Raw genomic sequence first — 20,329 nt, forward strand, 5'->3', positions numbered from 1 at the left:
GTTTCTGATTTAAAGTTTGTAATGGGCTCCCTGAATTGAAAAATAAATAATAGTTCCTACAGTCGATACAAGATCTTTATAACAATACTGAGGAAAAAGTGAATAAATGGTTAAAAGTTATGTAAAAAATAATAACTGCTTGAGAGCTTCACTATTTTGTAAAAGTGTTAGCATTAAAACTCATTCTAGAATGATTCAACTTCTGCTTCTGAGGGCATGAGGGGGTAAAAAGTCCAGAGTAATCCTCTCACTGCAAACAACTAGAACACCGTATAAAATATAGGAGAGGACTATTTTCAGACACTAGCAGTGCAGGACTGTGATCCCTGAGGAAAGGGAAACAAACAAGGCGAGCCCTACCATCACCCAAGGCTCTCAGCCAGGAAGCAATTTACTACTCCAGTACAGGAGGAAGAACCCAAATAGAGTCTGGCAATCTTGTTGACGTGAGGATAAGGAGAAAAAAGTACAAGGAGGCCAAGGTAGCTAGAATTTATGGGGTAGAGTTCCAGAGAGCAGCGAAAGTGTTCCAGCAGTTTAAATGAGGGTTCCCTTGAGTATTTAGCTAAATAAAAACCTGTACCTGAGAAGGGTAAATTTCTTGAGACCAGCCAAGAAGAACTTCTAAGGAAAAACGTTACCAGGGAGTTCTAAGACAAAGGATTCACAGAGCTGATATGGGACCAATATTTCAACAAGTTCCCTCCAGCAAGAGGGGAAAAACCTCACTGAATATACAAGGCTATCAGTAATGACCCCAGAAGGGCCACGTGCAGAAGCAGGGGAAAAGTAGCCCCAAAATAAAAGTTCCTCTAGACCCTCCTGAAAGGTGCTTGGAAGCCTAGAAAGCCTAGAAAGGATTAAACTAATATGCAATTTAAAATGCCTATTAGGAAAAAGTCCAATACACTTTAAAGAAATACTACAAAATCAAGAACTCAACACGTAAAATTCACAAACACCTGACATTTAATTAAAAATTACTGGACATACAAAGAAGTAGGAAAATGTGGCCCATAACCAGAAAAGTATCTGTCAACACAGAGAGACCCAGAAATGACAGACATGGTGGAATTAACAGGCAAAGACATTGAAAGGGTGTTACAAATATGCTCCATATAAATGAATACAGGGAAGAGAGAAATGGGAGAATTTTCAAAAAGACCCAAATAGAACTTCTAGAGATAAAATATATATATAATACCTGAAGTGAAAATTTCACTGGATGAGATAAGCACTGCAGAAAAAAAGAAATCAGTGAACTTGAAGACACAGCAATAAAATCTAGCCAAAATGAAGTTCAGAGAAAAAAAGATGACTGTTAGACAAAGGAAGAATACTGTTATAAATGTACTACATTATATGAGATGGTATAAAATTATTTGATAGTAGAATGCAATAATAGGCATATTACAAATCCTAGAGCAACCACTAAAATAAGTAAATAAAAAGGTAGAGAAAAGAATAAGCCAATAAAGGAAAAAAACAATAGAGAAGATTAAATGGAATTCAAAGTAAAATTAATTCAAAGGAATGGTTAATAGAAAAAGAACAGCAAAGATGGTAGATATAAACCTAACCACATTAATATATACATTAAATGTAAATTATCTAAATACTCCAATTAAAAGACAGATTAAAAAAGCAAAACCAAATATATGCTATGGGAATCTCACACTAAAATAAGGAAATAGTTAAAAAATAAAAGGATAGAAGATATACCATGCAAACCAAAATCTTAAGAAATAGCCACATTTATATCAGAGAAGATAGAAGACAAGAGAAAAATAGTATCAGAGATGATGAGGGATATTTCATAATGATCAAGGGATCGCTTCATTTGGAAGATGGAATAATTCTAAATGTATATGTACATAACACCAGAACTACAAAATACATTAAACAAAAACTGACAGAACTGAGGGGAGAAACAAACAAGCACCCAAAACAGTTGGAGACATCAACACTCCTCCCTCAGTACCTGAAAAGAACAGGTACACTGAAAGTCCAGCAAAGATAAAGAAGACTCGAACAGCACTATCAACTGAATTGATGTTTATAGAACATTTCAACCAACAACAGCAAAATATAAACTTTTATACTGCCCATGAAACACTCACCAAGATAGCCCGTCTACTGAACCAGGAATAAGTCTTAATAAATTAAAAAAAAATTGAAACTACACATAGTATATTATATGCCCTTAGCACAGTGGAATTAAATCAGAAATCAAAACCAAAATGATACTTGGAAAATTCCCAAACATTTAGAAATTTAACATCTTCTAAAATAACCTAAGTGCCAGAAATCACAAGGGAAATTAGAAAATACTTTGAAATGAATGAAAATGAAACCTAACCTATCAAAATTTTTGATGCAGCTAACAAGATGCTTTGAGGAAATTTAGTTTTCTATGCATATATTAGGCAGAAAGGACCTAAAATCAATTATCTAAGCTACCATGGTAAGAGGCTACAAATTAAACCGAATAAGTAGATAGTTACAAATTAACAAAGAATAGAAACCAATGAAATAGATAACTGAAAAACAGAGAAATATCAATGAAACCAAAAACAGGTTCTTTGAAAAAAAAAAATAGTGTAATTGACAGACCTCTAACTAGACTGAATGAGAAAAGACAGAAATCAGCAATATTAGGAACAAAAGGGGAAACATTACTAAAGAGTCTACAAATATTAAAAGAACAAGAGACCATTTATGAATGATTTTTTTTTAATTAAGTTATTTATTTATTTTTGGCTGTGTTGGGTCTTCGTTGCTGTGCACAGGCTTTCTCTGGCTGTGGCGAGTGGGGGCTATTCTTTGTTGCAGTGCACGGGCTTCTCATTGTGGTGGCTTCTCTTGTTGTGGAGCACGGGCTCTAGGCACGCGGACTTCAGTAGTTGTGGTTCATGGACTCAGTAGTTGTGGCTCACGAGCTCTAGAGCTCAGGCTCAGTAGTTGTGGTACACGGGCTTAGCTGCTCCGTGGCATGTGGGATCTTCCTGGACCAGGGCTCGAACCCGTGTCCCCTGCATTGGCAGGCGGATTCTTAACCACTGCGCCACCAGGGAAGTCCCTATGAATGCTTTTATCTCAATAAATTTGACAACTATGATGAAATGAACAAATTCCTTAAAAGACACATTACCATAATGACTCAGGAAATAATACCTAACCCAAATAACACTGTATCTATTAAAGAAATTGAATTTGTAATTTAAAATATTCCCACAATGTAAACTCCAGTCCCCAATACTTCATTGTAAATCTTATCTAACATATAAAGACAGAAGTAATACAAATCCTACATAAATTCTCCCAGAAAGTAGAGGAGGACACATTTCTCAACTGATTTTATAGGGCCAGCATTAGATTGATTCCAAAACCAGAAAAAGACATTATGAGAAAACTACACACCAATATCTCTCATAAACATACTTTCAAAAATCTTCAACAAAATAGCAAAATCAAATTCAGCAATATATAAGAAGAAATACAAGGTTGATTTTACATTTTAAAAAATCAATGTTATTAACTATATTAACAGAATAGAAGAGAAAAACAACATAATCCTCTCAATAGAGAAAAAATATTTAATAAATTTCAACACATATTCATAATAGAAACTTCAGAAAACTCAGAATGGAAAAGAACTACCATTTGATAAAGGGCATCTGTAAAATACTGACATAATAATAAATAATAAATGTTCTGTTCAACATTATACTGGAGATCATAGCTATACGGAGGCACAAAAAGGAAATGAAAAGCATAAAGATGGGAAAGGAAGAAGTTAAAATGTCTTTATTTACAGGAGACAAAATTATTGGCATAGGAAATCCTAAGGCATATACAAACTATATAGTGATTTCAGCAAGACTGTAGAACTTGTGTTCAATATACATATATCCATTGTATTTCTATATCAACAAACAACTAGAAATTAAAATTTTTTTAAATGCCATTATAATAGCATTAAACAAAATTAAATACCTGAGTTTATCCCTAACAAAATATGTGTAAGACCTATAAAATGAAAGCTACAAAACAAAGCTAAGACAAATTACAGAAAACTGAAATAAATAAAAATATATAACATAGTCATGAATTGGAAGATTCAAAATTGTTAATATGGCAATTCTTCGCAAATTCATCTACACATTCAATTCAATCTAAATCAAAATCCCAGTTTTTTTTGTAGAAATGTACAAGCTGATTCTAAAATGTATATGAATATCCAAATGAACAGAATAATTAAAATAATTTTGAAAATGAAGAACAAGGTAGGAATACTTACAATACCTGATTTCTGGAGTTAACATTAACTTACAGCAATCCATATAGTTTGGTAATAGCCTAATCATAACATATAGAAAACTGGAACTGAACAGAGAATCCAAAAATAGACTATAAAATACTTGGTCAATTAATTTTTAAAAGTGCCATAGTAACTCAATGCAGAAAGAAAATATTTTCAGCAAGTGTTGCTGAAACAACTGGATATTCATATGGAATAAAAATGAATTTTGCTTTTACATGACAGGATTTTGTATATGTAAAAATACTACATGAAAATACATCATAAACCTAAGAGTAGAATGTAAAACTATAAAGCTTCAAGAAGAAAACAGGGAAAAGTTTTTATGACTTTAGGATAGACAAAGATTCAAAAGCATGAACCATAAAAAAAAAAAAGAAATATAGAAACAGTCACCTGATAAACCATACTTTATCAAATTAAAAACTTCTGCTGTTTTAAAAACATCATTATAGGGACTTTCCTGGTGGTCCAGTGGGTAAGACTCCATGCTCCCAATGCAGGGGGCCTGGGTCCCATCCTTGGTCAGGGAACTAGATCCTGCATGCATGCCACAACTAAGAGTCCACATGCCACAACTAAGAAACCCACATGCTGCAACTAAAGGTCCTGCATGCCACAACTAAGACTCAGCACGGTCAAAATAAATAAATAAATAATTTTTTTAAAAAGTCAACAAACAAAAATAATTGCATTTCAAAAAAATCATTATAAAAATTAAGTGGCCAATAATTACATTAAATGATTAAAACCACAAGATACCATTTCACACTCGTTAAATGGCTAAATTTAAAAGACTGACAATTCTAAATATTGGTGAGGACATACAGCTGTGGTGCCTAAATACTGGTGAGGCTGTAGAGCTGCATTGATTCACCTTCTAATACAGCAGCCACTAGCCACATGTAGCCATTTAAATTTAAACTGATAAACTGAATAAAATAAAAAATTCACTTCCTCAGATGTACTAGCCATATTTCACCTGCTCAACAGCCACATGTGGCTAGTGGCTACAGTATTAGACAGTGCTGATATAGAACATTTTCATTATTGCAGAAAGTTCTATAGGATAACATTAATTTAGAACATCTAAAATGTTCACAAATTGCTGGTAGGTATGTAAAATTTTATCACCACTTTAAAAAAGTTTGACACCTTCTTTGAAAGTTGAACAAAACTTACCATATAACCCAACAATTCCACTCCTAGGTATTTACCCAGCAGGGTTGGTGTCATTAGAGTGGGGAGCTGGAACTTCCACCCCTGCCCAGAAGTACAGCCATCTCCTCCTCAGATGTCAATGGAGGGTAAGTGGGACTCTGAACTTATACTTCTAGGTGGCAATAATGAGGCAGCACCCTTTCACCCTGGCAGGGGAGTATCAAAAGAGGCCTGCTAAATTGATATAAAGTATAAAGCCTCATGACATAATACCCAAAATGTTCAGGTTTTAACTGAAAACCACTCATCATACCCCAAATCAGGAAAACGTCAACATAAATGAGAAAAGACAAACAATGGATGCCAATACCAAGATGACAAAGATTTAAGAATTATCTCACAAGGATTTTAAAGCAGCCACAATAAAAAGTTTCAATGAGAATTTTTAAGGGAGACAACACACTGGAAACAAATGAAAAATAGAAAGTCTAAGAAACAGAAGGTCTTAGCAAAGAAATAGAAGATACAAAGAATAAAATTACAGAACTGAAATTAAAAAGCCAAAGGATGGGCTAAACAGGAGAATGGAGGGGACAGAAGAAAGAACCAGTGAACTAAAAGATAAAACAACAGAAGTTACCCAGTCTAAATAACAAAAGACATAGACTGATACAAATGAACAGAGCTTCAGGGAGCTGTGAAATTATAACAAAAGATCCAACATTAATGTCATCAGAGTCTTGGAAGTAGAGGAGAAAAAGGGTAGGGCTGAAAAAATATTGGAAAAAATATGGTTGAAAAAAGTTTCCCAAATTTGGCAAAAGACATAAACCTATAGATTCAAGAAGCTGAACAAATCTCAAACAACATAAATCCGTAGAAATCCACACCACATATAGTCAAATTTCTGAAAACTAAAAACAATGAAAAAATCTCAAAAGCAGCAAGAGAAAAATGATCCTTTACCTACAGGGGAAAACCAATTTGACTATCAGTGGATTTCTCATAAAAAGCTATAGAGGTCAGAAGGAACTGGCACAATCTCTTTCAGGTGCTGAAAGAAAAAGAACTGTCAAGCCAGAATTTTTCCTCTAGAAAAATATCCTTAAGGAATGAAGAGAAAATCAACATATTCTTAGATAAAGGAAAGCTAAGAGAATTTTTTGCTAGTAGACTTGCCCTAAAAGAATGGATAAAGGAAGTTCTCTAAATAGAAAGGGAGTGAAAAAAGATGGAATCTTGGAACATCAGGAAGAAGGCCAAAAAGAGTAAAAATATGGATACATACAGTAAGAGTTCTTCTCCTCTTGTCTTCCAAATTATGCCTGACTGTTTAAGCAAAAATTATAACACTGTCTGATATGGTTCACAATGTATATAAAGGAAATATTTAAAACAAGTACATATAAAATACATGTATGCATGCATATAATATATACCTATAAATAATACATCTACACATAAAAATATTAATTAAATGAGGGAGGATAAAGGAACTAAAGGAAGGTAAGGGTTCTACACTTTGCTTGAAGTAGTAAAATGTAGCAGTGCCAGTGGTACTGTGGTACAGGAGACTGCTCTGCTATAAATATACAATGTAATATCTAAAGCAATGATGAAAAAGTTATACAAAGAAATACATTTTAAAACACTATAGTAAATCAACATGGAATTCTAAAAAGTATTTAAGTAACCCACAGGAAAGCAGGAAAAGGAAAAGAGAAATGAAAAAGAGGAAACAAACAGAAAACAAAAAATTAAATGGCAGACTTATTATTTCTTAACATATCAATAATACCTTCATTAGCAACAGACCCAAATTGGAAACAACTAAAATGTCCTAAAATAGGTGAACTGTTAAACAAATTGTGGTACATCTATACCATGAAATATACTAAATCAGCCATAAAAAGGAATGAACACACCACAATTTGGGTGGATCTCAAGGGCATTATGCTAAATGAAAATAGCCAATCTCAAAGTTTATATATATACTATATCATTCCATTTTTATGACATTCTTGAAATGACAAAATTATAGAGATAGATAACAGATTACTGGTTTCCAGGGGTGAAGGGTGTGTGTGTGTGTGTGTGTGTGTGTGTGTGTGTGTGTGTGTGTGTGTGTGTGTGACTATAAAGGGACAGAAGGAGGGAAATCTTTCTGGTGAGATTGCAGTTTTGGTTACATGAATGTACACATGTGATAAAATGCCAAAGAACTATTATTCACTTTATATCAATATCAATTTCTTGATTTTGGTATTATTATTCTATAGTTATATAAGATGCAACTAATAGGAGAAACTGGGTGAATGGTACAAGGGACATCTCTGTACGATACTATCTTTGCAACTTCCTGTGAATCTATAATTATTTCAAAGTATGAAGTGAATCACCTTTGTGAATACTTTAGGAGCTCACTATTGGGGTCCCTATAATATGTATGAATAAAATTTTTTCCTTTTCTCTTTAAAAAAAACGATCACAACAGCTTTATTCATAATAGCTAAAACCTGGAAACAACTCAAATGTTCATTAACAGGTGAATGGCTAAACAAATGGTTATGTAGTTGTACAATGGAATACTACTCATAAATTTAAAAAAGAATAAACCACTATACCCACAACATGGATGAATCTCAAAAATATTAAGCTGAGAGAAAGAAGCCACACACAAAAGAGCTCACAGTGAACAGTTCCATTTATACAACATTCTGGAATAGGCAAAACTAAGGCGATCAGTAGTTGCTAGGGCTTAAATGTAGGTAGAGGTTTTGAACAAAAAGGGGCAGTTTGAAGTTTTCTGGGATGATGGATCTACCTGTATCCTGTTTATAGCAGTAGTTTACATGGATCTGTACATGTGTTAAAGCTCACAGAACTAATAAAAAAGTAAATTTTACTGTATGTAGAAATTTAAAACAACAATAAAAACCATCATTTCCCATCACAGCTTTTAAGTCCCATCTTCAATTATTTGATAGATAAGAGTTGAACCTTGAACAACATTAGTTTGAACGGCATGGGTCCACTTACATGCAGATATTTTTTAATACTAAATTCAATACTCAATATTTTTCAGTACTACATGGTCCATGGTTGGTTGAATCCGTGGATGTGGACGAAATGGAGATACAGAGGGCTGACTATAAATGACACCTGGATCAACCCCTCTGTTATTCAAGGGTGAGCTGTATTCTACTCCTACTACTGTCACTACCTAGTTGGTGCTGAGTAAGTAATTTACCCCCTAAACCTTGGGTTCTTTTTGTAAAATGAAAGGAAATAATTAAATGATCTGTAAAGCTTCCTATTCCGTGCTTCTGTTAAATTTGTATTATCTCATAATTAATAAGGAACACAAAATATTTCTATGCACTCAAGCGGATTCTATAATCTTGCTTCAGACAGTGTGGTCTAGCTTTCAATATTCTCTGCTATTGGTTTTCTGTGATCTTTTTATGGGCTCTTAATGTCTGACCTTAGTTACTAGCTTTGAGTAGATGACTCAGACTATATGGGCTATACAAGATTTCTATTCTCTTTATCACATCAGACCTTCTCTATATTTTGCTTTTAAGAAGTCTGTGAACCAGTATTCATGCTAGAAAAATGACATCTGCTATTTTTAATTTTATAAGACATGTGGTATTAGCATTACTGGAAAAGAGACAGTAAGCCACTTTAAATGGTTTCACTCAATAGAATAAATTACTTTTTTTTTTAAACCTGTATGGAAAATCTGCAGTTCTCCAAATCTCTTACAATCCTTCATATCTCCTGTAGAAGACCAGCAGACTAGCAACATCTCAGACTACCAAGTCTTATATTGAAATGTTCTGTTCCTATATAAGAATGAGCAAAGCCAGCAAAGGAATTCATACAATTTTAATTTCAAATTCAGTGTTCATAGAAAACCCTGGCTGCAATCCCAAATGGCCTTTGGTTTAATTTTTTTTTTTTTTTGGAGATGGGTTTTCATAAAAGAAATAAGACTAGAGAAAAAATAAGTATCTATTTTCAACAACACTCAATTACATCCAACAGAATAATTTCTGAATACTTATAAAAATTATCCAATCTTCTCACTTTGAGAAATAAGAAAAATAAAAGTGGCATATATATATGCCAACAAATATTCCATTAACTATACTTGCTTGATACTATTTTTCTCTGATAAATCCAAATAACCAGGCAACTACAGATGAACTGATAATACAAATGTAGGCCAACTGATTCTGTTACTCTCCTTTATCACCTACATTTCTTTTCTTTTTTTTTTTTCTTTTTTTGCGGTAGGCGGGCCTCTCACTGTTGTGGCCTCTCCCATTGCAGAGCACAGGATCTGGACGCACAGGCTCAGTGACCATGGCTCACGGGCCCAGCCGCTCCGCGGCATGTGGGATCCTCCCGGACCGGGGCACGAACCCATGTCCCCTGTATCGGCAGGTGGACTCTCAACCACTGCGCCACCAGAGAAGCCCTACATTTCTTTTTTAAAAAATATGAATCAATTCATTTAATTCTTTAAAATACATACTAAGATATAAAATAAGTCCTGAGCTACATATAACTGTTAAATAGCAATACATTTGGAAAAGGAAAACTAATCAGTATTTCCTTATAACTCCACTGTCATGTTAACCTTTAAGAAGGAAGCTGCAAATCTAAGTTTATCGCACCTCCTCAGTGTTGAGACCACACATGCCAACACACATACATACACCCACACACACAAACCAACATCTCTGTGTTTCCCTCACTGCCATCCTTAGATTTACTGAAGATGACATTGAAAAGGATCTGAGAGTTCCTCAAATTTCCATACATCTATTAAGAACTTATCTCATTCTTAGAAAGTACCCTGGTACAGAAACTAAACCCCATATAAAAAAGCAAATCTATTGATATATTAATACTGAACCAATCTCCTGGCAGAACATTTTATTTAGTGCTACCAAATTTGTAAACAAGACTGAAAAAAAAGTGTTTCAACAATTTCTTTATAGAAGTAGTTTTATAAAAAATTAAAAGGCTTAATGTATTGAACCCATGTCTTCTGAACTACTGGTATACTGAGGGAATCTTTTAAAATGAATGAGGCACCATCCTGGAAGCCTGGCTCTTTAACCCTAAAGCCAAACAAGGGAAACCCAAAAATCACAGGAAAAAAAAAAAAAAAATCAAAGTCCTCAGCTCAATATCATAACTTTATTATGACCACTAAATCACAGCTGGCCAATGAAAAGCTAACTGTAGTCCTTAAAACTCACTGTAGTCTGGGTAAGCAAGATAGTCATACTATAATAGGTACAATTCAGTAAAAAAAAAACTGTTTATGTCAGGTGTTTAAAGTTTCCAGGAGACTAGCTCTTGAGTTATCTCAAAACAAAACCTAAATATCAACTACTGTGAAGTGGCCTTTTCATTTTTTCCTTTAAAGAGCTTTAAAAGCAGTGGTTGAAAAAACCCTTGCGCATGTTTTGAGGCCAGATTCAAAACTGAGAACTAAAGACCAGTCTATTCAAGTTTTCCTCAAATGCCATTTCCCTGGATACCATGGATCTGATGACATTAGAATGGGAGCTGGTTGCGAGGCGGGGCTCTGTAGGGAAGGGCATGTCGAAGAAACGTCAGCCAACAGGGGAAAAGAATCTTTAAAATTCTCTTAAGGAAGAAAGACTTTAGGAAAAACATTTTTCTTCTCTAACTTAAGAGAAGTTAAGAAATCTTACACTGTTAAGAAGTTAAGAAATCTTACACTTAAGAAATCTTACACTGTTACTTTCAATTTTGTTGTGTACCTATTCCATCCTTTATTGTTTTATTTGATTAGAAACATATGGAAGATCCTCCTTCCATTTATTAGTTCTATAGAATATAGTTTATAGTTTATAAAAAACTTTAATATAGAATAAAAATAGAAATTTTATTAATGACCGAATTTTCATTTCCACAGAGAAAGCACCATCACATCATGTAATCTAGAAAATCACCTCCTTTTAAAGGAAGGAAAATTGGGGGTCAAGACTGTAAAAGAATAACTGCTAACATCTATATTCTAGTTTTAAGATAATTTTCTTTCTAATTAAAAAAATACATATTATTTACAGAAAGCTACCAAGGTAAAACAATTTGTTGTTCTGCACAGCAGGACACAGCATGGGGACAGTTAATGTTTCCACAGCTACAGAGTGGAAATAGGAAAGAAAATTCAGTTCACATCACGAAAGGCAATGAAATAATTAAATAATTTCGTGTAAAATTTAGCTTCCTACACGAATTTGTTCGTTTGTCTTATATCCTTTTGAATTAACTGTCTTAAGTTCTCCTTAGCTCATGTACAATTTACAAGTACTTTATTATGAAATATGGTTTCTCTATGAATTATCAATACTTTGTTGAGGATAAAACAATTCAAATAGTACACTATTGATAAACACAAAAATACTAAAAGTCAATTATACCTACTCCTAATCCAGGAATAAATGAAAACAAATATTAAATCAACTTGTAGATCCTAGTTTTTGCCCCCCTCCTTCCCTCTTTGTTTCTGCTATTTATACTGCTGTAGTCATTACTACTTTTATACTAGGGAATGTTTCTTTTTCCTGCTTGGATTTGTTTCATAAATCATTGAATTCTCACTTTCTCCCACAATAGGACTTCATCACAAAGATGTAATTAATCCCATTAAAGCAAGGAAACATGGCAAACTTTAGGCTGACAGTCAGTCATTTAGTTTAGGCTCAGCTATGTGACCCTAGACCAATTCAATTGCTCATCTGCACAATGATGATGATGATATTTAATCCTCAAGATTGTGGTGAAGCTTGTATGAGATTAATGTATGTGAAAGAGCTTTGGATGTTTAAAGTGTCATACAAATGTAAGGGTCTCAGTTTCTTCATCTATCATATAGAAGGATTCAGTTAGGTGATCTCTAAAGACTTCTCATCTCTAAAAAGTCTTTGATATTTAAGTATGAATCACATTAAAAAATCTACTTACTCTTGGGATAATATCATAGTTCTAAGAGACTTAGGGAACAATTAACTCAACCTTCTCATCTCACAAAATGAGTCCAAAAGCAGGCTAAGAGACTGGCAGATCACATAAGTCAGTAGGAAAGTTGGGAGTAGGAAGGACTCAGACCTGACTCCTACCTCAACATCCTTTCTATCATGTGATGTTGTTCACTATTCTGTGAGTTCAAACTCTCTCTTCATCACAGCTTAAACAATTATCTTTACAAACAGATTACAATGAAAAGCTTATTAAGAAAATGTGAATATTACTCTGGTGAAGATGACCTATTAATAGTCCAATTAAAAATGTTTACAAATGTCACTAATAGCAAAAGGAGCTTAGATCAAACTGTCCAGCTATTCAGTTGGTTTGTGTGATATTCAATTTTAAGTCAATAGGTATGATGTAAATCCTACCTAACCTTTCACAGTACAGAGTTTTAATTCTGCTTTTGTTACTTACTAGCTATGTGATTTTAGGCAATTTATTTCTCTGAGCTTCAGTCTCTTCCTGTTTCTTTAAAACAGGGATAATACCAAGTATGTCACCTGGCTGTTGTGAATTAAGTGATCTAGCTCATGTTAAGACCCTATGACAGTGTCTGGCACATACTAAGTGCTCTACAAATATTAGTTTCCTTCTCTAATCTTCTAAGCTTTAGGAGAATAGAGACTGTTTCCTCTCCTTTTACTTTATCATAAATATTTATTAAATTAAATATATGGGGTCCTGGTCCTCAACTTCAGTTATAAGCAATTGTACAACTAAACCTAAATAAAATGAGGAGCAGTGTGACAAAATGGAAGGTAAATGGGGTTTGGAGTCAACAAATCTGAGTTTGAATCCTTGACTGACTATCTAATAGCTTTTTTACCTTGAGCAATTTACCAGACCTCTCAAGCTTCTTATCTGAAAATGTGACTTTTATCTAGCTTTTTATGATTCTGTTATTCATATTAACAGACATCACAAATACCTAGAAAGGGGCCTATCTTATTCATCTTTGTCTCTTCCATACTAAGGCAAAGTTCAAAATTATAAGTTCTGCTGTTGGAATAAGGCAGGAGATTGAAAAAAAAAAAGAGATTCAAGATTAGAATAAATGTGTTACATTAAGAAAAGAAAAAGTACAAACCCAGTTTAACTGGCACCAACTCTAGGCATTATGTCATTGCTTCCTTTTCTTTCCTGAGGAATGGACCTCAAATATTCTTTTCCTACAGGAAGAGCAAAGTGGGGAATGTTTATTAGTGAAGGTCATTTGACTCACACTTTAAAACTGAGCATTTTAAAATTTACCATAACGAAGTGAGAGAGTGGCATGGACATATATATACTACCAAATGTAAAATAGATAACTATGGGAAGCAGCCACATAGCACAGGGAGATCAGCTCCGTGCTTTGTGACCACCTACAGGGGTGGGATAGGGAGGGTGGGAGGGAGGGAGACGCAAGACGGAAGAGATATGGGGATATATGTATATATATAGCTGATTCACTTTGTTATAAAGCAGAAACTAACACACCATTGTAAAGCAATCATACTCCAATAAAGATGTTAAAAATAAAATAAAATTTACTATAAGACAGTACTTACCATAAGCCAATACTCATTCTATTTAATGGACTTGTTTTTAAGAGATAAAATAACCAAGAGGTGTTTTACTTTAGAAAATACTACAGGTCTAAATAGCCAAAAACTATCCTTACCTCAAAAATTACTTTCAATGAATAACAATGCTTTGTTAAAGATGACTTAAACTACTCAGAAAAGGATGGCACAAAGCACTGTAGTTTATTACAGTATGCAAAAATACTTCTAGAGCTATACTTAATCTTTTGAGTGAAGGGTGAGTGGTGAGGTATACACAATTATGAGAATCTGATGAAAACTATGAATTGATGCCCAGAAAAATGCATACGTGCATCAAATTTTGCATATAATTTTAGCTGAGTCATGAAACACAGTCATTATCCTATAGATCTCTAAAACCTGTTAGCAGATGATAAGCAACCTCTGTTTTTGAGTTTTTCAAAATAATGGACTTATAGGATTTTAGAACCTTAAGCAATTTAGCAGTCATCTAATGCAAACTGCTAACAGAAAAATGAAAAAATAGTCCCCCAGAAAGTTAAAAAGAATTAGGTAAAGCCTTACTGCACTCAGGAACAGAGAGGTGTCCAACTACCATGCCCATCCAAATAAGACTGACAGTGCAAAATTTAGTATAAGTCAGTGCCTTTGGGTCAGAGTAATTATCACAATGGAACCAGAATTGACTTTCAAATGGTTGTTTGGTCTAAACACATAATAGATCATCATTGATGGTTAAGAAAATGAAATCTGGACATGTGAAAAAGTTGATCAAGTCATTTAATCTTTCTTATCCTCAGGTTCTTCAAAACAAAATGGAAATAATAAAACCTACCGTTGTAGGATTATTTTAAGGATAAAATCTGATAATATGCATAAAGTATTTAACACAGTGCCTAGGTACATAGTAGGTGCTCATGAAATGATATGAATTTTAAAATATTTCTTGTCAAGTCATGGAATTGGGTAAAATATGAAATAAAATCTCAAAGTAAATGAGATGCTTTCCAGCTAAACAAAATAACTAGCAAACATTTACTGAGTATCTATACTATATTATTCAAGGTGTTACCGAGGATACAAAAAGGATAAAGTTGTTCTCCTTTCAAGGGAAACTAGGCAAAGACACAGAGTTTTTTTCCTTCTCAGTTTCCTTCTTGGGTTCCTTTTTCATTTCCCCTCAGGGCTCAGCTTTCTGCCCACTTCATACTCTACCCATATTCTCTGTACTCCCACCAGGACTGAGAGGACCCTCACATGAATACCTCTAATCCTGACCTTTCACCTGAGCATCAGACTCCTATATCTTGTTGTCTTCTGTATGTTTCCAACTGAAAGTACCATAGTAAAATACATTAAAAACTTTTCCTAACATCTATTCCTTCTTTAAATTCCCTGCTATAGTTATTAACAGCCACTTAGACACTCAAATCAAAGTCCAACGGTAATCTCACATTTCACCAATCACTTTAAATGTCTGATTCATTTCTACTCTAAACACTTTCCATGTCTATGTCCTCAATTCATCCCTATTAATAGTATCCAAATCCAGGGCATTATCTCTCAATATGACTAAATCAGTAATCTAACTGGTCTACCCACCTCTACTCTTACCCTACCTCAAAATCATTTACCATACTCCTGCCAAAATGATTACTCTAAAATGAAAATCTTGCCACACCGTGAGTATGTCAAACCCTTCAATAGGTATCTATTATCCACAGAATAAAGTCCAAGTTCACCCAAAAAATAAATGCCCAAGTATGACATATAAAGTCCTCAATGACCTGGCTCATGCCTCTCTCTTCAGCTTCATTTCCTATCTCCCACTTCATCACACTACGGCCATACTGAACTATTTGTCAAGCTTCACGCTGTTCTCTTTGTTGATATAAACCTACACTTCTTCCATGAATAGGAAATTCTTACTTGTTCTTCAAGATTCAGGTCCAAGATCATCTTCTCTGGGAAGCTTCCAGAGTATACTTCCTTCCCCCACCAAGCTCACGCATTATCACAACAGGCACTCAGGAGATATTTGTTAAACGGAACTGAAACTAAGAAAACTAACAACAAACAGCAAATAATTTATACATATCAAGCCAGTGAGAAGGGCAACGAGATGGATTTCAGTGTTTCTTTGGAAAAAAGTCTTGATCTAGGGATACGAGGAGTAATAGTTCAGATTGTTGAAGAAAGGAAATTAAAGTATTTGAGTGAGTAAAACAGAGATGGAAATGGACACATTTAGAGGAGACGTGTAAGACAAGACTGGAGGGATAGTAAACAGCAGATATAAACTCACAAATGTAGCCATCCATATAAAAAAATTTAGAGACACAACCAATAAATCACCAAAGATTTTTAAACAGTTTTCTCTGAAACTGTATGATGTAGTTGCCATTTACAGACACTACCCTCTACTTCAATTAAAGAGATATTAGTTTAGAAAGATGTTTTCATCTTTTAGCTAATCTCTTGCATTTTTATAAGTTTGAGGAGATACTCTCATTTAATTAGCATGTACTGAAGAACTTTACATAAAATCCTGAAATTATAACATATCTCTATATGGCACAATAGTTTACTGAAATTGGAATAAGGTAACACAGACTCTCTCTTTCATTTAGTTCAAGGGCTAGTCAATCTCATTAAATAATCTTTAATATTAGAACATTAGGTTGCTCCAAATCAGCAGGGGAAAATGAAAATATAGTAAGCTTAATGCCAATTCACAGAGGAATTCAACTGTAAATATTTTGCTTTCTGAATGCAGAATTAAAGAATATCAATCCTGAAACTTAAATACACTAGTCATAGTACAGAAGAACAGATGTATGAGGTATTCCCATATGAAGAGTGAAGATTAAGGTTATCTACCATGAATAAGAAGAGGAAAAAAATGCTGTTATCCCTGAACTATACTTCATGACACAAAATCTACTGCTTGCAGTAAAAACAGAGAAGACTCACCCTAATATATTAACTAGAAAACCACACAATAGTCAGAAGAGGATCACGTTAGAGGAATAAATAAAACAATTAAATCAGCCACCCCAAACTGAAGCATCTCTAAGTGGATGTCTGTATCACTGTATCATTGTTATTTTATATACTTGACAATATAGCTGTATAAGATAATAACAACCCTAGGCACATCTTCTATATCAAGAGGAAAGGTGATTAGAAAACAGATATATGTAAATAAGCACAGAAGCACTTCGGAGCTTAAAAATCATTTGCATGGAGTTGTATGTCTTCTTGTCCTTGATTGTAAATGCCAATTCCCTGCTTTCAGGTTTGCAGACAGTAAAAAGAGAGATACCAAGCTGAATGTTAATTTTCAACATAAAACTGATGTTATGACAGAAGAGATGGGTGATTCTCACTCTCACATCATACCTGCCATTTTAAAACACCCCTACTGATATGAACTAACATTCATGAATAACAGGTTAAAAAAAATCCTTTTGAGCTGTTGTATTTAAGCAAATTGACAGATATGAATGCAGAAACACTAGTCTTGGATCATGAAATCCCCTCACACATGAACATCACTGTAAAATAAATTTTTCTAAGAGAATAGACACTGAAAATATTGCAAGTCTGCTAAAGAGAAAAACATCAAGCTATAAAAGAAACTGGCAGCCTACCAATATGATGGTGATGAACATGTTATGCTCAAGTGTGCTGTAAATGATCATTTAAGATGCTGTCAGTCAATGTCACCTATATTTCTTTAATATTCTGTTTTGTGAAAAGACCATTGGCTTAGGGAATATGGAATCATCCATCTGCAAGAGCAAACTGTTTTTGTCTGATATGGATTTATTTTTTCAACAAGAAAAGAGAGATATATATTTCTTGGGACCATAATCTCAAGCATACATTGGGACTAATGTCTGTACTGTACAAGTGTAAGGATTATTCATAAAAGAGTAGATTTTATACACACACAGTCGGTTCTTGCTATGTGTGGTAGTTAGGTTCTATAAAGTTTCTGTGAACACTGAATTGGTGAATACTGTGCTTCCACTGCTTCTAGGAAATGGGAAACACAGGGTTAGGTTCCTGCAAGCCTCTGCTTACAACATTTTATCAACCTATCAATATGTAGGTTTTTTTTTAATGTGTACTTCTGTTAAGAGATACCTTATTTAATATATACTGTTGATTCATTAAAATCGAACTCACAGCCAACAGCACAGCTCATAACTGAACAAAAGCTTCTCTAACACACTTCCTTTCGCCATTAGGCACATCACAACCTTCTTGTGCTTAAGCACACTACACAGTACTTCAGCACAATATCTGGAGGCCACGTTAAACAGTGACATCGCTCCCCAAAAAAGCTTAAAAATGTGAAAAACATGGCACTAAGGAGATGGCAAAAAAGATGCTTCTTTATAGTACATGAGTTGAAATAAGAAGGCAAGATGTCACCTTGCTCAACCTCAGCTGAGAATGTACACATCAGGCATCTCAATTTTTTTGCCACTCTGCCTATGTCTGCAAATGATTGTGAAAGCACAATTACTGATTTGGGAGTTTAAATCTTAGCAAGTAAGTGAATTTGCAAATATGGAATCCATGAATAATGAGGATCAAATGTGTATATATATATACATATGTGTGTGTGTATATGTACACACACATATGAACGATGTGATATACGACATCTGGCAGGAAAGACAAGTTATGGGACTCTCTGGTTTGAGACTCCCCTAAGGTCCAGTCCTATATTTCCTTTTGGCATACCAGATACATCTACCTGAATGTCCTACCAGCACTTCAAACTTAAAAGACCAAGCTCATCTTCTGCACCTACCCTAAACCTGTCTTCTGCTATATTACTTCTCCAATAATAGCACCATCTCATCTACTCATTGTGACTCTGACTCCCTTCTCCACCCTAGCCAGGGAGTAAATCATGTTGATTCTTCCTCTGAAATATCTCTTACTCCCTTCTCCACCCTAGCCAGGGAGTAAATCATGTTGATTCTTCCTCTGAAATATCTCTTAAAGTTATCTCCCCCTGCCCAACCCCACTACAGTTATCACTAAATGCTTTTCTATCATTTGGACCACTGGCACAGTTTACTGTCTTCCCTCTCTATCTTCTACCCCAGAATCACAGGTGATATTATTGTCAGTGTTATTTTTCCAAACCTAATTACACTCTCTTGTACCTATAAGATGAGCTTGAGACTTCTTGGTATGGTATACACATTCTTTTATGACTTGACACCAAACCATCTTTTTAGACTCACCTACTGACACGCTTCTCTGATAAACTGTATATTCTAGCCATGATAATTTATTTCCCATTATTTGAATATATCATACTTTTTAAAGGCCCTTTATGCATGCTATAAATTTCACTAGCAATCTTCTTTCTTCCATTTTCTACTTGCCCTTAAGGCTTCTGCTGATGGTACCTCCTCTGTGAAGTCTTTCCTGATAAGCCTCTATCTCCACCTCAGGCCAAGTTAGTCAGTCTTGCCTGTTCTTCCACAGTATTTTCACATACTTCTATTACAGAATTTCTTAAGTTAAGTTCTAATTATTAGCAGAGAAAGTACGAGAATGCACAAGGTTGGCCAATTACTATTATAGTTAGGTGGTGACGGGGATTCATTATACCACTGTGTACCACAGTGTGTATGTTAAATGTCCATTAAAGGAAAGCTACAAAATTTAGGGTGGGGGTGGGGGGAGGAAGGGGGAGGGAAGAAGGGAAGGTGGGAGGGAGGGAGGGAGAGAATTTGTCTACAAGTAATCGAAAACCTGACTTATGTGTGACTTAAACAAATAGGGTACTAATTTTTTCCTCCCACATAAGAAGTCCAGAGATAGGTAGTCAAGGGTTGGTATCGAGGCTCAAGAAGACCAAGGCTCTTTCTATCTTTTTGCTCCATTAATTGTGTTGATTTGCTGCTTCAAAGCTGTTTGCTATAGATGCAGGCATTACCTCTGCATTCAAGGCAAGAAAAAGGACAGTGTCAGTCACACCTTTACCTCTTCAATAGAAAAAACAAAAGCTTTTTTCAGTGCCCTCAGGAAACTCAGCTTATATCACATTGTCTATGGCTGTCCAACAGTGCCTTAATGGCCTGATCCCCTTGAGGGCAGAGACAATTTTACTTTAGCAACCAATCCAGTACCTAGCACATAGAGGTTCTTTGTAATTAATGAATGTATGAGTCTAATAAAGGAAACA

General features: G+C 34.5%; 1 protein-coding gene across 11 annotated transcripts in view; it reads right to left on the reverse strand.

The window, feature by feature from the left end:
• Positions 1–20,329, reverse strand: part of PEAK1 (pseudopodium enriched atypical kinase 1) — a 302,708-nt gene that overhangs the window by 154,413 nt on the left and 127,966 nt on the right. For all 11 annotated transcript variants that reach the window (XR_004348631.1, XM_032623947.1, XM_032623954.1 and 8 more), the window contains one exon: positions 13,650–13,731. The gene's annotated coding sequence lies outside the window, so the exon portion shown is untranslated. The remainder of the gene's footprint in view (positions 1–13,649; positions 13,732–20,329) is intronic.

Source organism: Phocoena sinus, chromosome 2 (genome assembly GCF_008692025.1).
Source record: "Phocoena sinus isolate mPhoSin1 chromosome 2, mPhoSin1.pri, whole genome shotgun sequence".
Lineage (NCBI taxonomy): Eukaryota > Metazoa > Chordata > Mammalia > Artiodactyla > Phocoenidae > Phocoena > Phocoena sinus.